Consider the following 19,699-nt stretch of genomic DNA (forward strand, 5'->3'; position numbering starts at 1 on the left):
TGATCAATGTTGTTATTTTCTAGTCCGTAAGGTGAGTTTTCTCAATATACTTTATACTGTAGTATGTGTCCTTGTGTTTGTTGGTTATTGTTTATCTATTGCATATGTTGACATATTACGATGGGGTTGAGGCGGTACGACTTTGTGTTGTAGGCCAATAAACCCGAGGCAATCCGGTCTTATGCTTGTGGGCCCCGGGACAATCCAGTTTTATGTTGTGGGCTCGGTTTGCATGCATTATATACGTATTGTTGTATAAGGTCTTTTAGGGGGAACTCACTAAACTTTGGCTTACAGTTGTTGATTTCAGTGTTTCCAGGTACTTCAGATAATAGAGATAAAGCAAAGGTGTGATCGTACATATCATCTTGTTGTTTTATGTTTGAGAGATTTTTGATACTCTGATTTCTTTATGAATTTGATTTGAAAACAATATATGATTATCTCATGGATTTATGATATATCTTTTAAAAATGAAATTTTTTTTCATGATTTTTGAGATGTTACAACACCAAATGTAGCTGCTACTATTAAGTTTATGGCAGTGGAAAAAATACCATGTCGTAAGGCTGGGTTAGTGGATTTTGTGGCTGTTTTTTATTATCCGTCGTGGATTGTTGATAACGATCATTCCAACGGCCACTGTTCGGGCCAATATGTAGAATCATTGGGGAAGACAAATTATCCATGTGAGTCGATGAATAGGACATACATGATTAGTTTATCCGTCGCTCTTCTATGAGAAATGGCTTAGGTTTCTATGAAGGTGGATAACAGACTCCGATATCAAATGATGCTAGCAATATAATCGAAGCATCATGAGAGACCATTAATTGTGTAAATTATAAGGTTTTTATCTAATAGCTTTGAGTCGGGATCCATGTTTTGAAGGAGATCCGCAATATTTTTGATCTTGGAACAGTAGGATGTAACATTAAGATCTCTCATAGATAGGGGTGAGCAAACCCAAACCAAGAAACTGAGAAACCGAAAAAACCAAAATCGAAGCAAAACCGACAGTTAGGGTTTGAATTTTTTAAAAACCAAAAAATCAGGTTCGGTTTTGGTTTTTACCCAGAAACCGACTCATCCAATCCGAGAAACCGACTCATACTTAAAACCGACAAACCGTCCCAAGAAACCGACTTATCCAGCCGAGAAACTGACTCATACGTGATTGTGTTTTGGATGTAATAAATTATTTCGGGCTTTGGTTGTAACTTGTGATAGACTATTTGGTTGTAAGACTCATGTCTTTGAAGTATTTAACTTCAATTTGGTGTTTTTTGAAGTATTTAACTTCTTGCTTCATTTCTCGAAAATAGATTTAAACCCTAAACCCATGGGTTTTGAACCCAGAACCCGTGAGTGTATGGGTTGAGCCCAAAAAACCGAAAAACCGTCCAAACCGACTTCAGAACCCAAGAAACTAAACCGATCAGAAAACATTCCTATTGGGTTCTGAGAACCAGAAACCAACCATTTATGGGTTGGGTTGGGTTTGAGTCAAAAACCAACCCATGCATGGCCCTCCTCATAGTGATGTTGTGAAGTTCACTATCCAGTTGTGCATCGTCTAATTTTGATTTTGTGGTCACATAAAAGTTTCTTTAGATCCAATGCAACCATATGAGTCCAACCGTTGTGGCTCTCTTCAACACCAATTATAGAAGCTTTTTAGTTTTACTTGCTAAGATATAATTACAATTAGCCGTCTATATAATTGTTAATAAAAGATTTTTTGCAAATGCCAAAGATTTTATAAGATATAAAAGTTGGTAAAAATGTTTATTTATGAACAGTGGTTGGATAGTATAAGTCACAATCATTTTACTGTATAAATTGATAAAAGATTTGGTGTCCTAGAATATGAAGGGTAAAAACTTTTGGAGATTGTGACTTTCTGTCCTTTGGTTATTATGGAAGGCGAAGATCAGGTAATTTTCTGAAACATTTATGTGTCCATCCATACTCTTTTAGATGAGATTCAACTTAACTCTTTTCTTTGTATAAGTAAAAACAAATTTAAAGTGTTAGGTGGATGGATTGATGTTGCAATCCAGTTCTAGATTATTCGACCTTGTTGTAGCTTATTTGCGGCTGTTTGACTTCTGGTTTGAGTTCATTGCTAGTTCTTTTTTAATAAATTAAATTGATGTCGTTATATATAAAAGAAGTAAGTAGAATAATTAATGGTATTACATTACTTGGAATAAAAGTATTCATTACAATGGTATTGCTCGATTTTGTTGTAGCCTATTTGCAGCTGTTTGACTTTTGTTTTGAGTTCATTGCTAGTTCTTTTTTAATAAATTAAATTGATGTCGTTATAAAAGACGTAAGTAGAATAATGGTACATTAACTTGGAAACTGTTTCGGTTATAATTTATATGTTTGGTAAGTCTAAACGTTATTGTATATTTACTATAAAACTATTCATTGCATAATTAAAGAAAACCAGAAGATATACAAATAAAATTTTGGACTCTTATAAGTAATAAGTTATTAAAAACAGAATAATTATTCCAGTTATTACTATATTTATTTTCTAGACTAGATGTATAAGCAGGCAGTAAATTAGTGGTCACTGGTCAAAGGGTATACAATTATACAAAGTCCAGACACAGGCACAGTAACACTGACGCATTGCTGTTGCCATCCTCTTCATCATCTCTATATACATCTCCGTCCAGCATCTGAAAATTTTCACTTCATCGCATCTCTCTCTCTCTCTCTCTCTCTCTCTCTCTCTCTCTCTCTCTCTCTCTCTCTCTCTCTCTCTCTCTCTCTCTCTCTCTCTCTCTCTCTCTCTCTCTCTCTCTCTCTCTAGATTCTGATCACTCACTCACACACATATCACATAGTGAAAGTGGGATTCTCTTTTTCAGACCAACAACGATGTATTTTCCAGAGTGTGTCACCGTGCCACCTCCACTCTCACTTTCTCTCTCCCTCCCCCCTCTCTCTCTCTCACACTCACTCTCTCTCTATATATATAAATACATATATGTATGTAGAGAGAGAGAGAGAGAGAGATCATATTAATTTGTATGTATAAATCTTTATCATATGGTATGTTATGGGTGTGTTTTATTATGGAGAAGATTTGGGGGAGATCTTTGAAGGCTTTTTTTGTGTGTAATTTTCTTACATAATTATGCCTTTTTTTACTTTAAAAAAAAATCTGACTCTGACTCTCATGATAAAAGCGACCCATCAGCTGTTTGTTTCCTTTTCATAATTACAAACTCACCTGATTCCTTCCATAAATTTTCCGACCAATACACCCATAAACAGTCACTGTAGTCGTTTATTCGTATTCAGGTATCCAGTGAATTCCATTTCAATCAACTGCGTTTATGGATATTGGATAGCTACACCCAGTTAAGCTCTCTCTCTCTCTCTCTCTCTCTCTCTCTCGCACACACACACACAGAGAGACACAGACACACTCTTCACAATGGCATATTCGAGATATCTCTTTGACCGATGTTCTAACAGGGGTCTTTTGAGATGGCCATTTTCAAGATTAGGGTTTGTGGGTATTTCTCGTTATTTTCCCTTTTTGTTGATTAAGATTTAGGGTTTTTATTCTTGAAAAGCAATCTGGTTGGCGAGTCTTTCTGTGTTACTATTCTTGATATCTGGTACCGATTATAGGTCTCTGAGAAGTAAGCTGATGAAGACTTAGAAACCATCTATAGTTTAGCCTAAATGAAGAACCAAAAAGGGAAGGTTTTTAATGTCTTTGCAGCTGTTTTCTTTTTCACGGTTACCAAGAATATAAACAAGATATAGATCTTGAAAATGAAACAAGTTATTGATCTTAATGCATTCTAAACAACACACTCACTTATTATGATCAAAGAGAAATAGTTTTGTTTGATTTTGTATCGAATTCATATATGTTAAAGGTTTCACTTTTGATCATTAATTAGTTCTGGCAAACCCGACAAGAAGAAAGCTAGCTATGAGATTTAATTTTGGTAATGGATGCATGGTTAGGGCCAGAAGATCATTTTTCTCATTAATTCCTTTTGAATTATTCAACTTATTTGTATCACTTTTTATACTTTAACTTCTGCACATGATTATGCTCGAGGCTATAAAAGACATGTTACGAAACCAAGTGCAAATTGGGTAGATTATTGGTCTCGATATATATATGGACATAATTTTCCTACAAATTCGACCATTCTCACAAATTATATCTATTATGCTCTTAGTTGTGCTGTACCAAATCAAATTATCTGTGGTGATTTGATATGTCAACAATACTTTTGTGTTATGTTTAAAGATATTGAAAAAAAAAATATGTTATTGAGTTAGGTGTTGGTGACTAGAACCAACTATCTTCTTTTAATGTGATGAGTTGTAGGTTACAACTTTGTTGATGCTCAGAAATGCAAAGCATCATTAGGTAATTATTACATAAATTTTAATAGTTTTATGTATATGAATGATGTTTCTATAGTCAATGGAAGCGAAGGGAGCTCCCTTCAGCCCACTCATGGATGTGATTAAGGAATTGAACTAGCTGCCGACTCATTCATCTAACCACTGAGTAGAAAAGGATTCATTTTATGCTACTTTGATTGAATGAATGATGCGGGAGATCGTTTTCATCCCTTTCCAATCTATGCTTGGACTGAAGGGAGCTCCCTCGTTCTTTTCACCTAGCCTCATTATATATGTTAAATATATACGGTTTAATTTCTCTATATGCCCATAATAATTAAGGATTGCCTTGTTTACTTTTCTTGCGATTTATACAAACTTAAAGTTGTTCTTATGAGTTTCTTTTGTTTTTTATTCTTTTATATATATATATATATATATATATATATATATATATATATATATATATATATATATATATATATATATATATATATATATATATATATATATATATATATATATATGAAGTAAAAGGAGCATATACATGTCTATTTCTTCTTAGGCCATGTAATGAGATATATCATTGCGATTATAACCTATTAACCTTACTGTTCGTTTTCAAGTGATGCCTATATATACGATCTTATCCAAGGTATGCATTGAAGTTAACGAAGCCCAGCATGTTACTGGTTTCGTTGCCCAGGATAACAGCTTGAATATTATAAAATAAGGTATGTAGATCGACTGTTATACCACATGATTATGTCATTCTAGATGCCTTTTATGTAGATCAGTTTTTTTATTAATTAATTTGGTACCTTAAATAGCCATATGTGGATGATTCACTATGTAACATGTCTAAAAAGGTGTGCTTTTACTATGCACTTTAGTGGAAAGATTCTTGAAGAAAGTACATTTCATGGAAAGAAGAACAACACTTGGTTGGTTGATGAATTTAAATAAAAATATCATGGGTATAAGTGCCCTGGACAAAAATTGCCACAAATACTCTTTAGGGTTTGCTAAGTTCAACTATCGGATTTAATAAAGGATTAATGCTATTAAATTATTTAATCGATTTAATAGAGGCTTGATACTATAAAAGTTCTTTAGTTTAACCTTAATTTTAAAAAAAAAAATTAAAAAAAAAAAAAAAAAGTCAGATCTACTTTATTTCTGAACTATTTTTAATTCCATTTATATTTCGGACAAAAGTTGATATCTCGACCTCAAAAAAAGGAAATTCAATACCAGATACATAAAAGACCTTAACTTGCAATTATCATAATATATTTTCTTTTTGTACTATTTTGTCATTGATTTTGTAAAAGAAAATTACATTTCTTAACTTTCAGAAAGTAACCAACAGGCTATTGCTGATAATTACACTTTGTATGGCAACTGTGATGGAATAATTGACGTTGCATGACGACTAGATCGCCTCATTAGGTATATTAAAAAGTACTACATACAAGATACTGAAGGGGACTAGGTGGGTTGTGAACCCACGACGTCAGGTATGCATGGCAAATACCTCAGCCACACAAAGCCGAAGGGGATTTCCATTTTTTAACAAGAATTCGTTTATGTTATATATTTGGTTACACATTTATATGTGCGTTATCTTTTTATCAATATTAAACCTAAAAAAAACGTAGTTATATATATTTAATCGTGAAAAGCATAAACAACTTACCTTTAAAACTTATAAAAAACGAAGAAAAAAAAAACTTATTTTGATGCATATATACATTATTATACACAAGGAAACGTACTTTTGCTTATAAATATGTTTTACACATAAAATAAACTTTTATATATACACGAAAGTAAATCAAGAAAATGTTTTTTTTACATAAAATACATTTTTATACAGAAAACCAATACCTTTTTATATTGAATAAAACATGCCTATGTTTTTATTTATAAATATGTTTTTAAATACATTTTATACACATAATTAGTTCATTAAAGGCATGATTGTCATCTTAACAATCTCTTTTAATCTTTAATTTTTTGTTATTAGAAATATTAATAGAATAGCCTAAATGAACATAATAAATAAAATTTTTGGATCTTTTTTATAAAAATAATAATTTTTCATTTAAAAATAAATGCAGTTTTTTTTTTTAGAAAACATGAATTTTTTAATTTTTTTAAAAAAGCTGCATCTTTTTTAAAAACAATAAATTTTTAAAAAACTAGAATATTACCCAAAAAAATTAACGTTTCAAGTACCTATATGCATATTTTTTAAGTGCATATATGCATATTTCTTATACTATAATATTCGTAAACTAATTAATAAAAAAAAACTTATTTTTATTTACTGATTTGTAAAGACAATAGTACAAATATTTATTCTATACACAATAAAATATAAAAAAAACAAAAAATATTTTAAAGATTCAAAGTGTTATCATTTCTTCGTGTCAGGATTTTCATATTTTCTTCAATTTATCAATTTTCACTTCTTTAATATTTTCCACAAATTTTTTCAAATCTATAAAAAAAATGATTAATGTAAAACACTCACAAAATTACATATGTATATATCATGTAAGATTTACATGTGATTATATCATGTAAAATTCATATGTGATTATACAATATGATGTGTACATGTGATTGTATCTTTTAGAATTTAAATGTGAAATTCTCAAGAAAAATTTAAAAAGTAATTAACGAATAACACTCACACAAAATGCATGTGTGCATATATACGTAATTTATATGTGATTCATTTATGATTTACATGTGAATCGCATGTAATTCACATGTGATGCACTTGTAATTTATATGTAAATTACATATGATTCATATTTGAATTACATGTGAATCACATATGATTCACTTGTGATTAAATGTGAATCACATTTAATTTATATGTGATTCATTTATCATTTACATATGATTCATATCTAAATTACATGTGAATCACATGTAATTCATATATGATTAATTTGTGGTTTACATGTGAATCACTACATACTTTTATAGTCTGGCTTCGAATTTATTACTAAAATATTATGTCAATTCATACAAATCACATATGATTTGTAATTTATTATTGCGATTGGCCAATTAACAGAAATCAAAACGGTAATTTATGAGAAGAGAACTGCACAAAAAAACCCCTGCTTAGTCCATGCTTCCATTTCTTTGGTCCATGTCCTTTCTACACCTGTGTACAACCAAAGTAAATTGGTCCTGAATTGTAAACGTGAGATCATTTTACTTTGTTAAAAAAAATCAAATGTAAGAATCAAAATCACTTAAAGGGAAATTAAGTTGTACCTTGTTTTCATTACTTGTCTCTTTTTACAAGCTTTATCAAACTTCAATTTGGCAACTATTTTGCCTTTTTTCTTAAATAGGGTTCTCGATTTATCTACATTTTTGACAACTTAGTCTAGTAACATACGATTTTACAAGAATGACATTAATTTCTATCTATTAAAGTTAACTTTCATATGCATGAATCATGAATATAGTTGTTCAGCAATGGTTATTTACAAGTATCACCCCTAATATTATAATTTTCTTATAGTAATCACAAATTCGAATGCAAAACCATAAACAAAGCCTAGATGTAATGTTACTTTTTAGTGGTTTGTATATGCCTATTAAAAATGATATAATATATATTCGTTCTATTTTGTCAAATATGGTAGAATTGACTTATACAATACATATCAATCCCCTAATCATAATCTTTAGTTAATAGACCGATATAGTTTCATGAGGTTTAATACCTAAGCTTTGGTGAGATTGTAATACATATTCACTTTTCCCTATATATAAAGAAGTTTTTACATTTATGTACGTATTAAGATTAAGTTTTTTACATTTTATAGTTTATTTACTTATATGTAACGTCCCAAAATATAGTGATAAAAAATTTTATTTTTAAATCATCAAAGCCATACATCATGTGTCTCAAAACCATCATAAAACAAATGTATCAACAACATCATAATGAAATGATCATCGATGCGGAAATCATAATGGGATGTTGTGCGAACATATTGGACCCTTCATTTCGAACTAGAAGTGCCTGAAATATTAAACCATAAAACTGTAAGCAAAAAACTTAATAGGTTTCCCAAAATACCGCAAACTGATAAATGGGCACATGTCAGACATGCAAATGGGCCCAACCCAACATACAAATAGACCCAACCCAATATATAGCAAATAGGCCCATCCTAACATATAAAATGGCTCAACCTAACAATAAATGGTCCCATCCCAGCATAAAATAAATGGGCCCAACCCAGCATACAATAAATGGGCCCAACCCAGCATACAATGCAAGAGTTACAAAGACAACTAGCATCCTACGGTATAGTAAGAAGACTCGCCTTTCTAATGAAGTCAAATTCAATGGATCGCACAATCAGGAAACAGTTGCTAAAGGTCACCTACATCACCACACAAGATAAACTCCTAGGTTACCTTTCTAAAACTAGAAATTTGACCAAAAGTCAACCATCAAAGTTAACAGTCAAAACAAAGGTCAAAATTGCCAACAGCGACCCTCCACGTTGTGGCCAAACGTCGTGGCCTCCCTTTAGCCACGTCGTGGGCATAAAACGCACAAATAGTTGTTGATTCCCTAATCGCCATGTCATGGCAGCCTAATAGCCACGTCGTGGGAATTGGGTCTAAACAACATAACGGGTGAAGTTGTTTTCTTCCGATTTCAAGAGCTCCAATGCCCATATCTGGTCCCTTCCAAGGTCTTACTAGATAAGGTATCCAATTGTATCCCTTAATACATCCCTCTAAGCCTATATCTAACTTCTAAGGTCCAAAAAGGCAACTTAATGTAAGTTATTAAACCATTAAGTACTTAATCCATGAAGTCTTCAATCCAAAACTTCCAGAAGCACTTTAGGGATCCCAATGATCCCTAAAAATGCAAACTTTATGGACATGCATACCCCAAGCATGTCCGTTCCCAAATTTAGGTCAAATGATGCAATATAATCTAGAATTCAAACAAGGTTTCCAAATCACCACCACTTCCTAGATTTATGAGATATAATGCTCTTGGGGCATAGAGACACCATAAAGTTGGAAACTTTATCTCTTCAACCCATACAAACCACATCAAAGGGACCATAACATGACATAAAGTCTATATCTAAAGAGAAAGGCACTAAAAATGGAAACTTGAGGACTTACTGATGGGTTTTATATGTTACAAAAATCTATTTTTGGAGGAAAAACATAAACCCTAAGTTCACATGCACCTTAAAGGATCTATGTTCTCACTATGATTTGCAAACAACTATTGAATATCAATAACCCTAAAAGTACATTGCTATTTTCGAAATAAACAAAGGGTTATAAGAAAATCATACATTTAGTTTATTATAGAAAATAAACTAATAATCCTTCCTTGTTGGTCTTCAGAAAGAAAGCATCAGAAGTCTCGTGCCTCTAATGACTTACACCCAAACCCTAGCAAGTTAGTGGCTTAAGAGGAGAGAGGAGGAGGAAGGAAATTTTCTAATTCTCTCTTTTAATTGAGATGAATTTCGAATAACATCGCCCACGGGGGTTTATATAGGTGATAGGGAGCCTAAGGATAAGGTGTGACATCCATAAAATTTCGATAAAATTTAAACTTTTCAAAACAATCCATTTATTAAAGAGGTGTTTACAAAACTGTTGTTTCCAAAACCTTTATTTAAAACCGGAATCATTTACACATAGTTTTCAAACAATAATGTTATCAGAGTATCCCAAAAACTATAAGTTCCAAAAACATGAGGATGTGTACGGTCATGCCTTCACCTTGCCACGATCCACTGAAGTACTTGAAACCATAAACCAAAACTGTAAGCACGAAGCTTAGTGGGTTCCCCCAAAGTACCAACACACAAACTATAACACGTATACAAATAACAACATGTACTGGATCCACAGCTAAAAGACTGGATTACCCCTAAGCCCATAGCATAAGTCTGGCTTGCCCCCATGCGCCCACAACTTATGTCTTGCTTGCTTCCCGTCCCACAGTACAAGTCTGACATGTCCTACCCAGCCCTCAGTTCATATCTGGAATGCCCATGAGTCCTCAGTATGAGTCTGGCATGCCCTTCCCAGCCCTCAGCTTATATATGGATTGCTCCAATACCCTCAAGCCCTCAGTACGAGTCTGGCATACCACTCGGTCCTTAGCTCGTATGTGGAATGCTAATGTTCCCTCAATATGAGTCTGACATGCCCTCCCAGACCCTCAGCTCATATCCGGAATGCTAATGAGTCCTCAGTATAAGTCTGACATGTCCTCCCTAGCCCTCATCTCATATATGGAATGCTCCAGGGTTTGTTGGCTACAGCACAAAGCAGTACAACCTCAACCCAACCCACACAATATGTGAAACATATAACAGATGATATCCTATACAGATAATCAGACAATATCACAGGGAGTCCTACAGATCTACCATACTAGCATATCAATAACTAGCATACTCATGCATATCTATTCCGTACTCAACATATCAACAATATCAGGATATCAACCAAAGAGCCGACATTGGTGCCTACGACCCTGTTAGTATAGTAAGGAAAACTCACTTCGTACTGTTGAACACATAGACGATCCCTGACTGCTGACTGCCAAATCTCAAACCGCCAACATTAAAACAACGCCCCCAACGAAGTTGATTCCATGAATAATCTCTGACTGAGGATCCGCTATCACACATGCACTAACACATTCCAAAATCACAATCCATCAATATCTAGTCGCTGACTCATACAATGAGTCCAAATCAGGGTAAAATACCTTTTTACCCTTCCTTAAGCTTGGCCCAAAGCCAAGGCCCAAACTAGCTGACAAAAGGCCCAACATCAAATAAACTCTTTAAATCTGATTATGGCCTAATTTTCCAAATTGGGCCTAATTCCTTTCATGGTCTTCACCCAAGAAGATCCATCAAGTAAAAGCCCAAACCATAAATTCCCAGAAGGCCCAACACAGCCTAATGCAAACCCAACCCAAATCTTGATCCAAAAGCTCAAAATACTTCAAGGTCCAAAACTTGGCCCAATTTTCCAAATTAGGCCCAACTCCTTATTGGGGCTTATCAAAGGTTCAACCCTCTACTTAGCCCAATACGCACCCATCCAGATAGACCATTAGGGCCTAAGTATCAAGGCCTAACAGATAGCCCAATACTTGAAGCCCAAAGTCTAAAGCCCAACAGAAGGTGTATGCGGGGTGTACCCCTTTGGTACACTGGGCGTACCTCGCCTCGCGTTGACTAGTTATGGGGGGGGGGGGGGGGGGTTAACTCCGAACGCGGGGTGTACGCAGCCTTATGCGGGGCGTACCCTCGGAGGTCTTAAAATTCCATTAAGTGCTTAATGGATCAAGCACCTAAGCTCAAACTTCAGATCCTCTATTCAAATGTGCTCTAGAACCATAAAGTCTCAAACTTTAAGACTTTGGTCGACCAAAAAGGGCTTAATGCATGGTCTTAAACCATTAAGACCTCCTACAAAGAACAAGGGGCTAAACTAGCTCAAGGGACCTCATTTTTATGCGTTAGGACCCATCCTAGGGTCTGAAAGGACATCCCAACTCGACCAAAACAAGGCATGCACCAAATGACATTCTTGGGACAAGAAAGATACCAAAAAGCAACCCAAATAAGATATAGACCATATAGGCATAAAGGTAGAAGCTTTATACCTTTTGAAGCTTCCTTAGAAGATGAAAACCCCATATCTACAAGCTTGGTTCCTTCCTTGACTCCTTTGATGCTCTGTAACACCCCGACTCCTAGGTATATTTTAAAATCTTTTTATTCATTTTTGAGGGAATTCAACAAGTTGGAGGCCCTAACTCATCGTGTCAAATCTAGTCATCTCGTGTGGTTTTTGACTCCTACTCGACGAGTCAGAGGACCCCGAATCGACGAGTAGAGGTTGTGCATGGAAACCCTAGTTTTTAGGGTTTGCACCCAATTTAAAGGACCTTAAGTCCCTTTCTCCAGCCCCCTTATCACCTTTTGACGGCCAGAAGAAACCCTAATCAGTCTAAACCTTGTTCTTGAGTGTTTGATAGGCTAAAGTGTGCTTTTGGTGCTTTTGATTGAAGAATCTTGGAGTTTTAGAAGCTTGGAACGAGAAGAAGAGGGTAGATCCAGTATCTACATTGTCTTGGCTTGCATTTAAAGGTAAAAAAGCCTTTACCTTGGTCTTCCATTTATTAGATCCATTCTTAAGTGAGAATACGGGCACTTTGGTGCAAAAATGGAGTTACTTTCGGATTTAAGCTTGTCACAAGGGCATAGTTTCAGATCTGGACTCCTCTAGGCCCTTTATGGACATAAAGCCTCAAGCTTTATGAGGCTTTGGCTCTCCTTCATGTCCAAAACCTTCTTCTAAGGCTAGTTATGAGTGTTTTAGCTTCATAGAGCTTTGCATGCACATAAAGTTAGCAACTTTACGTGATAATCACACCCTAGGAGCCTAGATCTACAACTTGGAGCTTTGGTTTCATGAAAAAGCATATGTATGAGAAATGGACAGAAGGGACTCGACGAGTTGCATGGTGAACTCAACGAGTCCGATGAAGATTGGTCGTTGTTAGTTTCTGTATGGACTTGGAGAGTCAGTGAGACGATTAGACGAGTCAGTTAGGGTTTTTCCCGACTTTTGGACACGCATGGACTCGACGAGTTGTCTGGAAACTCGGCGTGGAAGGACTCGACGAGTCAGTGAGTTGCACTCAACGAGTTGGGTCAACATGGATTGTTGACCTTGACCGTTGACTTTAACTTTGACCAAGGGTTGACCAGTTTGACTTATGGGGGTATTTTAGTAAATTGGGAATTTATGGAAGTGGTTTTATGGTGAATATAGGTGGTGGATTTCGTGGCTGTGATTCGAGAGTTGACCTTATCGCTATAGTTCGACATTTGTGAGGTGAGTTATCCTCACTATACTAAAGGGTCTAAGGCACCAAGGCCGACCCATTGGATTGATATCCTAGTAGTTATTGATATGTTGAGTATGAGTTATGTTAATTCGATATGCTAGTCTGGTAGATCTGTAGGACTACCTGTGATATTATGTGATTATCTATACGAACATTATCTATTACACGCCGACATGTTATGTGGGTATGGTTGAGGTTGCACTGCTCCGTGCGATGACCAACAAACCCTGGATTATGCCATATATGATTTGGGGGCCAAGGAGAGCATGCCAGACTCATACGGAGGACTCCTAAGCATTCGAGATGCGAGATTAGGGACAGGAGAGCCTACCAGGCTCACACTGAGGGCTAATCATTTTGTTACAGTTCTAGGACTGAGGGAGCAAGCCGGATATGAGATATGGGCCTATAAGGCAAGCCAGACTCATACTGTGGCTCAGGGGTAATCCAGTCTGTAATGTTGTGGCCCATTACATGCTAGTATTATGTGTACTATTTGTTATGTATCAGTATTTTGGGGGGAACTCACTAAGCTTCGGGCTTACAATTTCAGTTTTGGTTTCAGGTACTTCGGATGAGCGCGGGAAGGCAAAGGCGTAATCGTACAGCTCCTCAAATTTTATGATTTTGATTTCTGGGATACTCTGAAATGAAACTAATTCGAAAACACTTTGTAATAATTAATGGTTTTAATTGGTTGAAAAAGTTTTAAACTGGCTTGATTTTTATGGGTGTTACAAGTTGGTATTATACCCTTAGTTTGAGTGAATTGGAGGAACACTCGTGTGAATCCAATCTCAAACTAAGGAAAAGATTTTCAAAATGGTTTTCAAAAGGTTTTAAAAATAATTAAAGGAGGATGTAGAGTGTATGATCAGCCGGAGCCAGTAAGTAGACCCCAAAATACCATGCAGTTATTTGATATTGAGATATGTTAGAACAACATCGTAGTACTATGCTAGGGATCTTCAGGAATTGCATGATAGAATTCCCTGATTATATGATGTCTGATAGCCTAGGGTTTTCCTTATATGAAATTGACATCATTACTGTAGTTTCTCAGTGTATGCATCATAGGGTGTTCATAATTAAGATCTTATAGCATGAGAATATTTGGTTTAGATTTATTTCTTGTTCCTTTGTTTGGTTATGGGCTTAGAGTAGGACCGAGTATTCGAATTTCTATAGGGTCCAGCGTTATATATGGCTAGCATACACTAGTGTTGCAGGGTTGGTGGAAGTTTCATGGATGGTTGAGTTGTGTGGGGTCAGTAGGCCAGTTATGAGATAGTTAGCCTTCCTCTAGGAGTGAGGATTGAGCAATCACCATGCATATGTATATTGTTAGGGTGTTGTGATGATACTTGAGGCAAATATGGCTAGGTTTGGAAGTTAGTACGGGTTCATACTACGGAAAGCATAAGACCCATACGCGTAGCAAGGAAGTCAAAACCCCTAGGGTTTAGTTAGGAGTTGGTTCCCTATTATTTGTGCGGATTATCTGATATCTTTTTGGTGTATTTTCAGTATGGTGGTTACGAGGCGTTTTGTGACTGGATCCAGATTGGGATCAGGGCAAGGCGGTCAGGACGGCCTGACAATGCCCGAAACTAGCGGCCAGGGTGGACCAATGTTGACATAGGATTGTGTTTAGGAGATCATCCACGAGGAGGTGGTCGAGATTTCCCAGGGTCATATTCCGGAGATGTTCAAGTCTATTAAGACCACCATGATGTAGTATTTTGATAACATATATGCAACTCTTGCTGAGACGGCTGTCGCAACAGCTACAACAGTTGTAATAGCAGCATGGGGAGGAGCCAGTCGGGGCTTTCAATACTGAGACTTCGATAACACGAAGCCCCCGATTTTCAATGGGATTTAGGATCTGATCATAGCCATGAGGTGGTTGTATGATGTAGAGGGATGCTTCGTCACGTGCTCATGTCCTGCTAACCAGAAGGCCAGATGTCCCCTGAACTTATTGAGGTTCGGGGCAAAGGACTGGTGGAGGTTGATGACTGGGTCATATATTGATGATCAGAGAGATGCGGTTACTTGGGAGCAGTTTAGGGATACGTTCCGCGCTCGCTACGATCCACGGGTCGAGCGCGAGTGACTATCACAGGAGTTTTTGGATCTAAGATAGGGTACGAAGACGGTGACTAAGGTCACCCGCATGTTCACTAAGAGGGTGATGTTTTGCCCGGAGTTTGCCTATGAGCAGGCTCAAATGACACATTATCTGAGCAAGCTCAAGACTGATATCCGTCAATTTGTTGCTACCCAACGATGTGATACACTGTTGGAGTTACAGGAGGCCGTTAGGCGGCGTGAGCTAGAGATTGAGTTACAGTTACAGGAGCAGATGCAGATGAAGGTTCCGATGCAGTCACAGCCGGCACTGAAGCGCTCCAAGACCGTTGATTCTAGGAGTGGAGGTCAGCACGGCCGCACTTATGGAAAGTGCAGAAAGGGTCATTCTGGGGTTCGTCGATCAGGTAGTGGGTGCCATAAGTGTGGCAAGGAGGGGAATTATGTGAAGGATTGTCGCCAACCCATCCTGGTTCCGAGTGTGAGGATATATTACCACTATGATCAGATTGGCCATATGAAGGCCAACTGTCTGTTGCTCGCCGCCAAGCCGGCGCAGGCTCCCGCGCCAGCTACACTGAGGATTACTAATGGGAGTCAGGGTAGAGCAGAGCCTCTAAAGGCTCGGAGACGGGCCTTCCAGCTTACATTCGAGGAGGCCAGGATAGCACCGGACGTGGTTGTTGCTATGTTGTTATCTTTTATCTTGTTAATTATATTGTTTGATGTGATATGTTTGTACTTGTGATTAGGTACATTCTTAGTGGACTCCTTACATGTGTTGGTATTATTTAACTCCGGGGCGAGATGGGCGTTTGTCTCTCAGTCTTTCAGTAGGGAGTTTGGTTTTCCAGTAGGAGAGCTAGAGTGTCCGTTGTGAGTCTTTATCGGCAAAGAACACGGGATTTCTGCTTCTTCCGTCTATCGGGGCTGCGTATTGGAGATCTTCGGGGTATCCTTTCCGATAGACTTGATTCAGATCCCCATGGGAGAAGTGTGTGTGTGTGATCGTGGGTATGGACAAGCTTAGTCGCTTCGGTGCCATGACCTACAGCGAGGGTCAGCGAGTGGTAGTTCGAACCCCAAGTGGGGGAGAACTGGTTATCTTCGGCGAGGGCACCAGAGTGGGTTCAGGTTTCTGCTTAGCCGCCAGGCTCGACAGTACATTCAGCACGGGTGTGGAGTTATTTAGCGTATGTGGTGGATACGCAGGTCAGGGATCAGATTTCAGTTTCAGAGGTTCCAGTGGTTTGGGAGTTTGCTGACGTGTTCCTGGAGGAGTTACCTAGACTGCCTCCTAAGAAGCAGGTCGAGTTTAGGATCGACCTAGTTCCAGGTGTGGCCCCTATCGCCAATGCGTTGTACCGGTTGGCACCACCAGAGATGCAGAAGTTGTCGTCACAGCTGTAGGAACTGTTGGGCAAGCAGTTCATTCGTCCGAGGAGTTCTCCATAGGGATCACCGATTCTCTTTGTCAGGAAGAATGATGGTTCACATCGGATGTGCATTGACTACTGAGAGTTGAACAAGTTGACAGTGAAGAACCGTTATCCACTCCCGGGGATAGATGATCTTTTTAATCAATTGCAGGGAGCATCTTGGTTCTCCAAGATATACCTGTGGTCCAAGTACCATCATGTCAGGGTTAGGGAGGAGGATGTGGAGAAGACCGTGTTCCGGACTCGTTATGGCCATTACGAGTTCATGGTGATGCCGTTTGGGCTCACCAACGCGCCTGCAGTATTTATGGACTTGATGAATCGGGTCTACAGACCGATGCTCGATCGCTCTGTCATCGTATTCATAGACAATATCATGGTGTACTCCAAGACTCGAGATCACCATGAGGAGCATCTACGGGAGTTATTAGGAGTTTTGAGACGAGAAAGGCTTTATGACAAGTTCTCAAAGTGCGAATTTTGGTTACGAGAGGTTCAGTTCCTTGGACACCTCATTAACCAGGAGGGGATTTTGGTCGATCTGGCCAAAATCGAGGCAGTTATGCAGTGGGAGGTTCCGAAATCTCCCTTGGATATCAGGAGGTTCTTGGTATTAGCTGGGTCTGGAGATTCATATAATATTTCTTCAAGATTGCAGTACCCCTCACTCGTCTAACGAGGAAGGGGTTGGATTTTCGGTGGGGCCCTGAGCAGAAGAGGGAATTTGAGACCCTCTGACAGCGACTTTGTGAGGCTCCAGTCTTGACTCTCTCGAAGGGAGTTGAGGATTTTGTAGTGTTCTGTGATGCATCCATCACAGGACTGGGAGCGGTACTCATGTAGAGAGGACAGGTGATAAACTATGCATCGCGGCAGCTGAAGCCGCACGAGACGAGATAACCGACTCATGATCTAGAGTTGGGAGCGGTGGTATTCTCTCTGAAGAATAAGCATTTAACTTTTCAAAAAATTCAATTTTAAGCGGTTAAAACGAATTAAGGTAATTATCCTAATCAAATCAAGATATCAAAATCGAAAAATCAGGCATCTGACAAATCAACTCATCGAGTCAGGCAATGAAATCGTCGAGTTCTAGTATGAACTCGTTGAGTTTGATGAACAGATTGGCAAATCTGTTCCCTCCTCCTTTGGAAAATTCACTATTGCATCAAATTCAACTGAAAAACATGCTAGGCTCTAATACCACTGGCGAGTTTTGAGCATAACTACAACCTATGTGATCATGAAACCCTAATTGCTTTGGATCTAAGTTTTTTGCTAGTTGAACATGCAAATTGAATACCAAAGCAAAACCCTAGATCTAGCATATATAAATCGAAATCTACATAATAAAAGGGTTTTGATATTTACCTTACTTGTTGTGTAGCAATAACAAAAATACCTTGTAGATCTTGACTCTTGAAAGCTTAGTGCCTCAAATGTTGCACCTCTAATGGCTTATAAACACCACTAGCAAACGGATGAGAGGAGCAAGGAGGGAAATGCACTTAGAATTTCAGATCTACTATGATTTTTGGAACTATCTATCCAATACTCCAAGAGGTGGGGTCTTTATATAGTTGTGGGCTGCTAGGGTTTGTTGGAGGAAACCTAATTTCCTACTTAAGGCTTAAGCAGCCCATGGACCCTTATTAAGCAACCTTGGACGAAATATATAGGGCCTCCCTATAGTTTTCGTCCACTCCCATCTAAGGAGTCCAATAGCCTGGTTTCACAACTATCAATGATTTGGAAAACAACCCCTGTTCCTTTAATCAGTTCCTTTAATCAGTTCCTTTAATCCCAAAATTAATTCCGAATTAATTTATGATTAAATACTAATTAAATAACATGATTTCTAATTCATATATATTATTTTCATAATACATTAATAAATCAATTTATTATTCCTAATAATAAATTCAACCTCTATCTCTAAAAGTCATCCTGTCAAGTTGCTAGAGTGAAGGCAACCCAAAAGGACCATGCTACTTTCAAATCAAGTACATAGCAATTATACTTATGGGTTTAGACACCTAATCCAACAACAAGAAAATTAGTGGGCCGGGTTTGGGAAACCTGGTGAGATACATAGGGCTTTCAATCCCATAACATTTTAATGATAAAATATCATTCCTGCAAGACATATATTAGGTGTAAATATATAACCTATCCTAAGACCATCTACCCAATCCCGACCGATCCTCATAGATCCTAATCTGACAATCATTTGGAAGAATCACAATACCGATGAACTGTCTAAGCAACTGTTTGACTACACCTACTAGGGGAGTCCTTGGCTAGTGTAAGTCATATAAGGCAACTAATGTTCAGAGATTTTAATGAATATGGCTTTCCATTTCATCTATGTACATGGGTTATAAAGTCATGCTAGTAATGTAATTCACAAGACCGCCTAAAACAACCAAGGGTTGGTCATCTACTCTGGTCGATGACTCAGACATACCATCCGATTATCTGATCAGGGCCCACCATTTATGGTCATCCCAAGACGGGGAGGATTACACTCCGATCTGATCCTACACTCTAACCCAACTATGAGACCTAATCGATGTCAAGCCTATTCGAAACTAAGAAATCCTTTATAAGTCTTATTTCTAATCGAAGGAAACACCTATTTCTAAATACAATTGATTTCTACAACAATTCCTATTCCAAATGTTACTATCTTATCTTTACGAATATCACATAACACAAATAAGACAAGCAACATTTATTATATTGATATTTTTAAGTTAAGATTATGTACTTGATAATAACTACACACTCACTTGACAAA

The 19,699-nt window shown here is 37.3% G+C and overlaps 1 long non-coding RNA gene across 1 annotated transcript; it reads left to right on the plus strand.

Annotated features, from left to right (window-relative positions):
* Positions 1 to 2,787: 2,787 nt before the first annotated feature.
* Positions 2,788 to 6,013, plus strand: LOC145088706 (uncharacterized). Its single transcript, XR_013701197.1, has 3 exons — positions 2,788 to 4,420; positions 5,025 to 5,132; positions 5,757 to 6,013. It is a non-coding gene; the product is annotated as an uncharacterized LOC145088706 (long non-coding RNA).
* Positions 6,014 to 19,699: the final 13,686 nt, after the last annotated feature.

Source organism: Lactuca serriola, chromosome 2 (assembly GCF_051521515.1).
Source record: "Lactuca serriola cultivar US96UC23 chromosome 2, Lser_US96UC23_V15, whole genome shotgun sequence".
NCBI classification, from domain to species: Eukaryota; Viridiplantae; Streptophyta; class Magnoliopsida; order Asterales; family Asteraceae; genus Lactuca; species Lactuca serriola.